Genomic DNA, 12,803 nt, shown 5'->3' with positions numbered 1-12,803 from the left:
CTAGGACTAGGTTATGTGTTACGAGGGATAGACCCCATTCTTGAAATTGTCACGATGGATCTCGATAGTGACAGAGTCTTTGATTTGCTTTTTCTTTTTTAACTCAAACTCGTTTTCTTGTTTAGAAATAAATTTATAAATAAGCAAACAGACAAATAAATAAAAGGGTGCAATTGCTTGCTTTCTAACAAGCTAGTTTTTGTGTGCTCTGGCAGGTGCTAACAGAGATTTCATACCCCTTAAGAATAAACCAGGTCTGAAAGCGATGAAAATCAGTATAAATTTTGAGAGAGGGAGCAAGTGAGAACAAAAGACTGAAAAATCTTATGAAAGAGTCAAAGATGTGGGATATTCTTTTTTCTGTCTGAATTAATAATATTGAACATACGTTCAGCTAGATAAAAAGGACCTTCCCTTTGTCTCTACTTGGTTAAAATATAAGAAAAATGTTACATTCTGTGTAAGACTTTCAGATTCAGTGTGACAATCATTTGAAATTCTAGTCAGGCTGCTTAGATTCTGTTACTAAAAAAAAAAAAAAGATTAAATCAGGAACTAAAATAAAGTGTCTAATAATTGCTTTGGGAAAAATATATTTGCTTCTATAGAGGAATGTGTCAGATACAGCTTAGCAAAATTTCGTAGTCGGGGCAGCCCTGGCCAGTTAATGGGATCAAATGCTTGGCTGACTGATTGATTATTTATGTGGAAATCACCATTATGATAAGAAAAAAGAAGTGGATTCAAGGGTTTCAAGTAAAAGGGCATCTGGAGGTGGCTAAGGGGCTAGATCTGGACAAGAGTGAGGCGAGGAGGGGGCCATACATCCCAGGTTAGAATAAACTGGGAAGACTAGTCAGTTTCTACAAGGAGGAGCTGGTTTGGGAGCCTGATGTTCCCAAACAGTGTCCACGTTCTATGTTGCCTGTAATCCCAGGTGGATTACAAATCACTCTCTTCATCTGCAAAACAAAATAGCCATTTCACCCAGATACTGCAACTCAGCTTCAGACAGACCCCAAAATTCTTAAAAATGCCAGTGCTGTTATATGAAGATTGAAAAAATGTTAGATAGAAGATGAAGCAGTTGCTGAGATACGAGAAACACAAGTCAAGGGACATTCCCTATATGTTCTTACGTTTGTTTTTTTTTTAACGTCTTTATTGGAGTATAATTGCTTTACAATGGTGTGTTAGTTTCTGCTTAACAAAGTGAACCATGTGAATGATTCACAACAAAGTGAGTAACAAAGTGAATCATGATTTGACTTTTCTGTCAAAGTGGATTTTTGTCTGATCTAAGGTAAACTTCCTCATTTACTAAGTAGAGCCATTCTCTCTTTCTGTGATTACTGTGTCACCTTACTGGGGAAAGGTAGCAGGACTAATAGTAGAAGTTTATTTTTTTTCACTTTGCCATTTAACCTTAGATTTCATGTTATTTTTATTCACATAAAATTAAACTTATAAATTTATTCATCATATCGTGTTTTTCAAATTGTTACATTTTTAAACTTTGTTCCTTTGATTTTGTCCCTCCAGTCTGCACATCAATATCAATATCTCCTTCCTCTTCCGATAACTCACAACACAATCTGCTGTGTCCTCTCATGTTTTCCCTCTACTCATCTAAGGAGCCTATACTCACATATGTACATACTGGGTTTTTCCTTGAGTCTTTGTTTGGAATTAAATGATATAAGGAATGTTTTCCTACAGCTTTTTGTACTCTACTTCATCGACATCTCTCATCTGGTGGCTTTAATTTTTTAAAATGACTACCTAATATTCACTAGTGTGACAGTGCGAAACATTGTTCAGCCTCTTCTCTAGTAGTAGGCAAAAAGTTTATTTCCAGTTTCTGTCCATTCCTAACAATTCTGCAGTAGGTTTCCAGGAAGAATTCGAAAGTGTTGGAGTAAAGACTTTATTACAATTTAACAGCTATTATTGGATTGTTTTCCAAAAGAACCACAGCAATTTGAGTTCTACTACTAATTTAAGAACTCTCTTTCCCCATAACCCTACCAACATTAGGTACTATAGTCCCTTTTAGTATGTATCAGTCTGATGTCAATAAAACGACAATCTATTATTTATTTTGCACTTACCTCAATTTTCATCAATATGAGAATCTTTTCACATATTTTTCCAATTTAGTTTTTTGTTCATAAATTTTCCTTTATGTCATCCATAATTTTTTTCCTCCTGAATAGCCATTCTTGGTAATTTATAAGAGTTCTGGATAAATTAAGGAAAATTTTCTTCTTACATCTGTTAATTTTACCTCCACATAGATGATATTGAGTTTATTTGTGGTATCTTTCTACGTGCACCCTTCTTTAACTTTTAATTTTCCAAAAAAGTTTTAAATTCTTAGCTTCTGAATTTTTAGTCCCAAGTTTCTCTGAACCCCCACATTGTACAATAATAGACTTCCTGATTTATTTCCTTCATGATGTTTATTAAATACTTAGTTTTAAAATTTAAGCCTTGGGGCTTCCCTGGTGGTGCAGTGGTTGAGAGTCCGCCTGCCGATGCAGGGGACACGGGTTCGTGCCCCGGTCTGGGAAGATCCCACATGCCGCGGAGCGGCTGGGCCCGTGAGCCATGGCCGCTGAGCCTGCGCGTCCAGAGCCTGTGCTCCGCAACGGGAGAGGCCACAACAGTGAGAGGCCCACGTACCGCAAAAAAAGATAAATAAATAAAATAAAATTTAAGCCTTAAATCCATATAAAAATTTTAATGTAAAATGGGGGCTCATTTTTGTTTTCTGGATAACCAGCTGTGCCAGCTTATTTATGAAATAGTTGATCCTTTTCTTACTAACTTTTGAAGAACTTTCATACTGTTTTCCGTAGTGGCTGCACCAGTTTACATTCCCACCAACAGGGCACAATGGTCCTTTATTCTCTACATCTTTGCCAGCATTTGTTATTTCTTGTCATTTTGATAATAACTATGCTAACAGGTATGAGGTGATATCTCATTGTACTTTTTTTTTTTTTTTTGCGGTGCGTGGGCCTCTCACTGTTGTGGCCTCTCCCGTTGCGGAGCACAGGCTCCGGACGCGCAGGCTCCGGACGCGCAGGCTCAGCGGCCATGGCTCACGGGCCCAGCCGCTCCGCGGCATGTGGGATCTTCCCGGACTGGGGCACGAACCCGCGTCCCCTGCATCGGCAGGCCGACTCTCAACCACTGCGCCACGAGGGAAGCCCCTCATTGTACTTTTGATTTGCATTTCCCTGATGATTAGTGAGGCGGAACCTCTTTTCATGTACCTGTTCGCCACCTGGTTGTCATCTTTGGAAAAATGTCAATTCAGATCTTCCACCCATTTCTTAATTAGATAGTTCCGTTTGGTTTGTTTGTTTGCTATTGAGTTGTTGGACTTTTTTTTATATTTGGGATATTAACCCCTTATCTGATACGGTTTTCAAATATTTTCCCCCACTCAGTAGGTTACTTTTTCATTTTGTTGATGGTTTCCTTTGCTGTGCAGAACATTTTAATTTGATGTAGTTCCACTTGTCCGCTTGTTTGTTTTCGTTGCCTTTGATTTTGGTGACAAATTCTACCCCCTCCACCCCCCCCCGCCCCCCCGCCAAAAAAAAATCATCATTAAGACTCGTGTCAAGGAGCTTAACTCTTACGTTTTCTTCCAGGAGTGTTCTGGTTTCAGGTCTCTCACTCAAGTCTTTAATCCATTTTGCGTTAACTTTTGTGTATGGTGTAAGATAGGTGTCCAGTTTGATTATTTTGCCTGTGGCTGTCCAGTTTTCTTAGCAGTTTTTGAAGAAATTTTTTTTCCCTGTTGTATATTCTTGTCTCTTTTGTCATAAATTTATTGACCACATATGTGTGAGTTTATTTCTGGGTGCTCGATTCTGTTCCATTGCTCTATTTTCTGTTTATATATTTGTCCTGCATCTCTTCATCTTACAAAACTCTCCTTAGCATGATAAGGTTTTAATTTTTTTTTTTACCAGCATCTCATGAATTTCTCTCTATAAAATTATACAGATTTTCTTTTAATATTTATGTTATTTAATTTTCTCACTTTATTGAATTTACTGAAACTGCCAAGTCAATTTTAAATAGTAGTAGTGATCATGGATTTCTGCTTTAGTCTTGATTTTTTTTTTTTTAGTCTTGATTTTTAATTGAAATATTTTTGTTACATATGCTTCTTGTGGTTTTTGATAAACAAACTTAATTAAATATGTCATTTATTTATAATCTTTTGTTTGGCATATCTGATGAATTTTGTGAAATGCTTTTTCAGAACCCCAAGGTATAATTATTTCTCTATTTTTATGTTTTGGATTCTGCTAATATGTTTTCTGGTATTAAAGCACTATTGCTTCCCTGGAGTAAATTCAGCTTCTTCATAGTGTACTGTGTTTCATGTATTGTCAGACTCTGTTTCATAAATTTATACTTAGAATTTTCACTATATTCATGAATGAAATTGGTCCATAGTTTTCTTTTTTATACTATCTTTTTGACTTTTGGTAATAAAGTCATGCTGATTTCAAAACTGAATTAGAGACTTCCATCTTTTGCTTAGAACAGTTTTTTTTCTTAATTTTCTAAAGGTTAGACAGATACTGAATGACTTTCCTAATTCTTTCTATAATTATTGATATAATCTCACTTTTGATGGTTCTTAATAAATGTTGGTAGTTTATGTTTGACCAAGAAGCAATCCATTTTCTCCAGGACCCCAAAATTTGCTGCCCCACAGTTGCAAATAGAATTCCTCTCCTATCTCCGCTTTTAAAATTTTTAAAAATATTTATTTATTTATTTATTTGGCTGCATCAGGTCTTAGCTGCGGCACTAGGGATCTTTGCTGCTGAGTGCGGAATCTTTCTAGTTGTGGCATGTGAACTTTTAGTTGCGGCATGCGGGATCTAGTTCCCTGACCAGGGATCAAACCCAGGCCCCCTGCATTGGGAGTCTTAGGGACTTCCCTGGTGGTCCAGTGGCTATCTCTGCTTTTAACTGCATTCTCAGGTCCAGACATTTTTATTTTTGCTCTTTTTACACAATCAGGATTACAAATGGCTTTTTATAATGTATTAATCCTTCAAAGATCTAGGTTTGGATATCTCTATTTTTTCTATTACTTTTTTATTTCACATTTCAGAAATTTCAGCTTTTACTCTATTTCCCTCTTTCTGGAATCAGTCGATGTTCCCCTTTCTCTCCAAATTTCTTAAAATAAGTTCTTAGTTCTAGTTTTTTTTCCTGCTTTAATTATGAAGGTTTTTTTAAGGCTATCCATTTTCTCCTAAATGCTCTTTTCCTTGTGTACTGTAAGTTTTGGTATAATGTATTTTCTTTTTAGTTAATTGCCTTATTGATAAATTATAATTTCCATTTTAATTTTAGCCAGAACTATGTGAGTAGTTTAATAAACAATTTTTTGAAGCAGCTAACATATTTTTGTCACAATTTTTTTTCTCTAATTTTATCGCCTTATCAAAGAATATGGCCTACAAATGTCTGCTGTAAGTTTTAAGGTTTTCTTTGTGTTCAAATATTTAATTTTTTTATATATTATAAGAATATATAAAAAAGTATGTTCTCTGAAAGATTTAAGGCTCTTTTCTAGCACTTAATTCCACTGTATTTTTACTTTCATTTATATTTTTTAGCTTTGATCTAGTGGAATTGACTAATCTGGAGAGAGTTTTGTTTCCCAGTAGAATTTTACAGTTATCCAATTATTCCTGCTCTTAATACTTTTTGGTTTACATATTTAACTAATACATTATTTGGTTTACACAGCTTAAGTTTAGGACCATTTGTATCTTTTTTTAAAAGTTGTTTGTTTACTATTTAAATTGACGGTTTTTACCTTGTTCATTGTTTTTAATCTTTAGAAACAAGTTGTTTGCTATTAATTTTGCCTCCTTTGCCTTCATATTGTTTGCACTGGACTGGTATCCCTTTGTTCGTTTCTTCATATCACACTTCTTTATCAGTTTATTGTATAGCTCTTTCCTCCAAATAGCCTATAGTCAGGATCTGCTTTTAATCCAGTCTGACAGGGCAATTGAGTATATTTTCGTTTAATGTTAGAACTTTTATGCTTGATTTTGCTTTTTGTATCAAAGTTTTTCAACTTGGGCACTACTGATATTTGGGGCCAGATAATTCTTTGTTGTGAAGACTATCCTATGCATTGTAGACTGTTTACCAGTATCACATGGCTTCTACCCACTAGATGGCTTTCACATCCCCCTCCAGTTGTGACAACCAAAAATAACTCCAGATGTTGCCAAATGTCCTGTGGTGGGGAGAAATCCCCACGCTTCCCCAACCCCAATTAACATCTGCTTTATACATTTTAAAACCCACAGTTGTCTTATTCCAGGCCTAGAAGCTCCACGCATAGGTTATTTGTGAGGGCAACTTCATCTGGGTTACATGTACCTAGGGTGACCAGCCCTCTCCTTTGTCTGGACTGAGCAGATTCCTCAGACATGGTACTTTCAGTGCTAAAATCAGGAAAGTCTTGGGAAAACCAGAGTGAGTTGGTCACCTTGGATGTACCTCTTCAGTCCTGTTCTTATACAGTATAGACTTGACCAAAGAGAACAGCACAGCAAGGTTCATTCAGCCACTAACCCAGTTCTCATTTTTCACTGTTTCCCCAATTGACGCATCCTGGTCTAAGTACATTCTGAGCTCAGAGTTGTGAAATTGTATTAAAAATCCTTAGCATTTGTCTCTGAGAGTCATACTAACATGCTTCTACACAGATATAAGGCCTATCCTGTACCCTTTTAGATATAATCATATCTGTATATTATATTATTTATTCTCTACTGTAGTTTACTCTTAAGTTTTCCTCATTTTGAAAGCCCTTCTGGATCATTTGTTGTTTCATTAATATTCCTCCCACCATCCCCCAAGTATTTTCCTCAGGATACTTAGGTAAAATACTTTCTGAGTTCTTGTTTATCCTTGAATAACTTAATTTTACTCTGTTAGGTGAATGGTAACTCTGCTAGGTATAGAATTCTTGAGTTCTTGTTCTTTTCTCTCTCGAGTTCTTTTTTTTCACGTGGTCTTCAAGCTTCTAGGATTGCATATGAACAGAATGATGCCAGTTTGATTCCTTTAGATTTGTGCTTTTTTCCCCTCTTTTTCTGACCATACCACACAGCTTGCGGGATCTTAGTTCCCCGACCAGGGATTGAACCCCGGGGCCATGACGTGAAAGCGCTGAGTCCTAACCACTGGACCGCCAGGGAATTCCCTAAATTTGTGCTTATATGATTTTTCTCTTGTCCTTGGTTTATTTTTTAAAGATAATAAGCACACATTACTCTTTTGTATCTATCTCCTCACTGCTACTAACAGTTTGGATCTTGTGATGATGGAGAGAGTGTCAGCGGAGGAAAAGAACTGCTTCTCACCTTCTTTATTTATTTTTAAATTAATTAATTAATTAATTATTTTTTGGCTGCGTTGGGTCTTCGTTACTGCGTGCAGGCTTTCACTAGTTGTGGCAAGGGGGGGCTGCTCTTCATTGCGGTGCCCGGACTTCTCATCGCAGTGACCTCTCTTGTTGCGAAGCATGGGCTCTAGGTGCACGGGCTTCAGTAGTTGTGAAGCGCAGGCTCAGTAGTTGTGGCTCACAGGCTCTAGAGTGCAGGCTCAGTAGTTGTGGCGCATGGGCTTAGTTGCTCCGCGGCATCTTCCCGTACCAGGGCTCAAACCCATGTTTCCTGCATTGGCAGGTGGATTCTTAACCACTGCATCACCAAGGAAGTCCCTCACCTCCTTTAACTTAAGGGCAAGTATCTATTTTTCAATAAATATTTTGTTTGGTTTTAAGGAATTCTCTATTTGTTCGTGAAAAAAAATCCATTTGGCATTTATCTGGGAGCTCTCATCCTCTGCTCTGCATTTCTACTGCCCTAGAGGCCCTCCCAGAGGAAATAGGCATGAGTGGGATGTAGGAGAGGAGGAGGGCGTCTTCCTGTTGCCCACATTCTGATGGTTATGAAGAACGTGAGGAGCTCTGCTTGTGGTCTAGAACCTCTTGTGGGTCAGAATGCCATCTGGATCATGTTTTCAAGAGAACATGACAACTCAAAGAATTATTCAGGAAATTCACATTCTGGGTCTGGTGTCTGAGACTTGATGTATACACACGAAATGCAGGAAAGATCCCTCCTCTCTGAGCTGAGCTCTCTTGCTTTCTATCAAAGCAATTTTTCGAAAAGCACAATTTATAACAATCCCATCTTCTGAAGAAACCAGAGGGAGTGGTAAGTAGATGAAACATCCGTGACCTCACAGCTGGAAATGGAAGGGAAACAAGTCAATTATAATGCTCTCAAAATATTAGGAGCCGTCAAGAATGCAGAGAGGGATTCTACTCCATGCTCTGGGGGCCCCTATTTTTGGATCAGTGGCTGTGAAAGTGAACTCATCCTGTAAAGTTCCATTCCAATGCTACCTTCACCGTGAAATTCTTAGCAGGAAATGGATTCTTGCTGCTCCAAATCCTGAGAACACTTTAGGTCACTCATGACACTCACGCTGTCTTAGGTCTTGAGCTATTTTTGTTCACATCTTCTTTTTCCTTCTCGGGGGTAGTTGTTACAGGCAGGGGTTGTCTGATCCATGGCTGTATTCTCCTTAGTCTTTAGCCCAGTGTCTGAAGTACAATAGGTGTTTAATACTGGCAGAGAGGTGGATGGATGGATGACTAAAAGAAAGAAACTTGAATCTTCCTATTTGATATTTTTCCCCCTGGGATAAATTTCCTTCATCTATCTTGTTAATGTTAGTTTTAGGTCTATATTCCATTCTGTTGCTATATGCCTTCCAGCCATCCATGGTTTTCCTTCTAATTTAGTTTGGTGTATATTTAAACCCGGATCAGAAAGATCTTGCATTAAATAAGCCTCCAGGGTGTCAGTAAACATCAGGTAGCTATAAGGTATCTTTTAACCATTAATTTGCTTTCCAAAAGTTTTCCGATTTTTCTTTCTCTTCACTTCCTCTTACCCTTCCTATCCTTGCATTGTCTTTACTACCCTTGGCCATCCCCTCTTACCTACCCCCATATACAAATATACCATATACCAAAACACTTTGTTTATGGACTAATACTGATATTGTGTTCCATTTCTGTGGTGAATTTCTTTAGATTTTTTCTTGTTGTTAAGATTAAAGATACTCTTCCCCCAGTAAGGAAAACATCTTAATAGGATATGGATTTTTAACGTGGGCACAGAGCCTAGGAGAGAATTGGGATTTTATAAGATTCCACTATATCACAGGGCTTTGAATATGCGTCTCTGAGTTACAACAGAAAACATTGACTGGAGTATTAATCTTTAACCCCTTCTTATTTTCAAACTATTTCTAAAAATCCTTTATTTTGATCTACATTTAAAAACAAATAAAAAGTGTTTTGCAAGTTCTAATGATTTCCAAGAATATTCCCTTAGCTACAGGTCTTAGTTACTGAGCTAACATTATGACTGAATCTACATATTGACAGGGTTTTTCTCCATCAGTCTTCAGAAAAGATGACCAAATGCATAAGACTTGAGGGAATTATGGGTCTGTGTAGAACAGGACTTCAGTTACTAGAAATTCTATATTCTCTGTTGGTTAGTAAAACTCTTCTTGGTTGAAAGGAAGAACAATCAGCTCAAACTAGGATGCAGAAAGGAACCTGCTAGATTTTCTGTACCTAACCACAGTGTTAGAAGGACAAATGTATAGTCATGCTTCAGTGCAACTGAATAAAGGGTGGGTACCAACAGCTCCTCTTTCTTCTCTGCTTCTTCTGTATGTTGGCTTCATTGATGCAAATTACATTCTGCCACAGAGCTGGAATCCTGGCCACCAGCAGCTCTGAAGCCCTGTATCTCTCACCTTGCTTCTACAGAGAGCCTGAAAGTCAATCTCTATCCAAATGTGAAAAGCATTGAGCAATACTGTAAATTGACTCATCTTGGATGAGGAATAAGGCCCAGAGCTATCAGTGGTCACCCCAGGACACTGTCAGTAAGTCTACGGTGATACCCAAATATTCAAACCCCACATTTAACATAGGAGTGGGACTGTTCCCAGAAAATTGGAGCTGCTATTCTGTGTAGACTAAATATTAGTCTTTTTTTTTTTTAATGAAGGATAAGGGGCAGAATTTTGAGAAAAGAAACTTTATGAGGAAGCATTTGTAAGGGATGAAAATTACTTCCTGCTTCTTGGTGAGGAGGTCTCCTGAGGGTGAAAATTCTAGGAATGAGTAGCAAGTAATCTCATTTTCTTCCTGAAGTTTGATTCAACTATCTTTCTTCCTTTAAACTCTCAAATTATAATCCCAGGTATAAAGTGTGTTCTCAGTAAACCCTTGTAAACTTGACTTAGAGCACTTAGCATCTGAGCTCCACTGTCCCACACATCATTACCCAAGGGGGGGCTTCAGTATTCACAGGACATGATTGTGGTTTCTCATGTCTGTCAAGTCATTCTGTATATAAGATTTGTGACGGGAGGAAATGGGAGGTAAGGATGAAGGGGATGTCCGGCTCAGAGTCTCCAAGACCTTAAATGTCCTGACTGAAAAGACCCCATGACGTGGTTAGGATGGGCCTGATCCTCCCTGTGTATTCAACCAGGTGCTTCTCTAAAGGTCTATAAAATTTGGTATTTCCCAGTTTTAAACTTGTATTTGAAGGTCCAAGAAGGCAAATTAGCGTTTGCCAATACTCGATGATACTCGAGTATTTTGTGATACTCGATGTTTTTTGTTTGGAACGAGGCCAAGAGTGTGTCCATGTAAGATGTCCCAGTTTGTCACAATCCCTGGAAATCGTGTCAAGGGAACTGGCATTGAAGAAAAGTGGACTGTTCCATGGACAGAAGCAACTCCTTCATTACATGTTCGACTGTCATGCCCCCAAAGCTTGCAGATGTCTATTCACACAAAATATCTTTATTGCCCTGAACTGAATTAATCCTCGTGGGGAAACTGAGAATCCTATCCTACTGTTCTTTTTCCTAGCCTCTTGGCATCAGAAAGACCTTTATGTTCATCTAGTTCAGTGTTTCTCAAACTCTAATGTGCATCAGAATAATTTGAGGAGTTCGCTGAAAATGTCGATTCCTGGCACCATCCCAGATGTTCTCGTGCAAGAGATTGGTAACGGAGGGCAGCAAGGAATCTGTATGTTTTTTGACAATCAGTTCAAATAATCTGAGACAGGCAGCCTGCAACCACGCTGTGACAAATCTAAGTCTGGCTCCATCTTCCTCCCGAAGGGTTGCCTTTTCTGTCAGTGGACATGTATCCTCATCAGCTGAGTAACCACCTGGCAGGAGAGGATTCCAGCATAAGAAGTAAAGCTGAACCACAATGAACATTTTTGAGTCCTAAAACCTACGTTTTGATCTTTTTTATAACATCAGTAATTGATCGTTACCCACACTCTTCTGTAATATTTCTGGTGAGATGATGCCCACTACATTACAAAATTGTCTTATTTTAAATCTAGATGAATCTAGTTAATCATACTTGATTAAATGAAAGTCATCGTCACACTGACCCCCGTTCTACTCTCTATGCTAACAGAGCACATCTCCTGCTTTGTCTGCAATGCAGCTTTTCAGGTATTTAAAGACATTCATCACATTCATCACACCCCACTAAGGGTTTTCTATTCCAAGATGAACTCTGCTAATTGTCTTCACCATTCTACGACATGGTTTCCAGGTTTTGATCCCCCAGGTTAATCTTCCAGACTTGTTCTAATCATTCAAACATGCATGTAGCTCAACACAGTGATCTAGATAGAGCTTAACTACTGGGAAAAACTAGGGTCTGGGTTTTGAGGAATGGGATGGTGGAGGAGGGCATGCGGACAGATTTCGGCCATTGCCACCTCAAACTGGGAGACCATACTTCTTTTTTTTTTTTAACATCTTTATTGGAGTATAATTGCTTTACAATGTTGTGTTAGTTTCTGCTGTATAACAAAGTGAATCAGCTATATGCATATGTATATCCCCATATCCCCTCCCTCTTGCGTGTCCCTCCCACACCCCCATCCCACACCTCCAGGTGGTCACAAAGCACCAAGCTGATCTCCCTGTGTGATGCAGCTGCTTCCCACTATCTATCTATTTACGTTTGGTAGTGTATATATGTCCATGCCACTCTCTCACTTCATCCCAACTTCCCCTTCCCCCTCCCTGTGTCAAGTCCATTCTCTACGTCTGCGTCTTTATTCCTGTTGGGAGACCATACTTCTGACTCTCTAAAAAATGACATTTGCCTTAAGGAAAAAAGTCAAAAAAATTTTTTTTGGCCCACACAGAGTCCCTGATAAACAAAACTCAGATTGTTTTTCTTTCTAGGAACTTCTGACAAGCAGGTTTTCCTCCATCTGACTTGAGTACTTGTTTTTTCTGAACTTACATGAAGTCATGTAAATGAAAGAATGGATTTATTTTGGTCAGTAAGGCATTCTTTAGACCATTCATTCCACCCCCAATCCCCATTCCATCCCCAACAATTTTCTCAGTGTGACCTAGACATAGAATAACTGTGAGTCCATATAAGATTTTGAAAATTTCTAACATGTAATATAGGGCTCCTTTAAAGTTTATCTTTTGCCCCCCACCTCCACTAATGGTAACTATGTGAGATGATGGATGTATTAACTTGATTGTGATAATTATTTCACAACATTATATATATGTGTGTGTGTATATATATATATATATATATATAAAATCACATTGTACACCTCAAATATATA

This window comes from Orcinus orca, chromosome 15, assembly GCF_937001465.1.
Source record: "Orcinus orca chromosome 15, mOrcOrc1.1, whole genome shotgun sequence".
In the NCBI taxonomy this organism is placed as follows: Eukaryota; Metazoa; Chordata; class Mammalia; order Artiodactyla; family Delphinidae; genus Orcinus; species Orcinus orca.
This window is presented reverse-complemented; position numbering follows the sequence as displayed.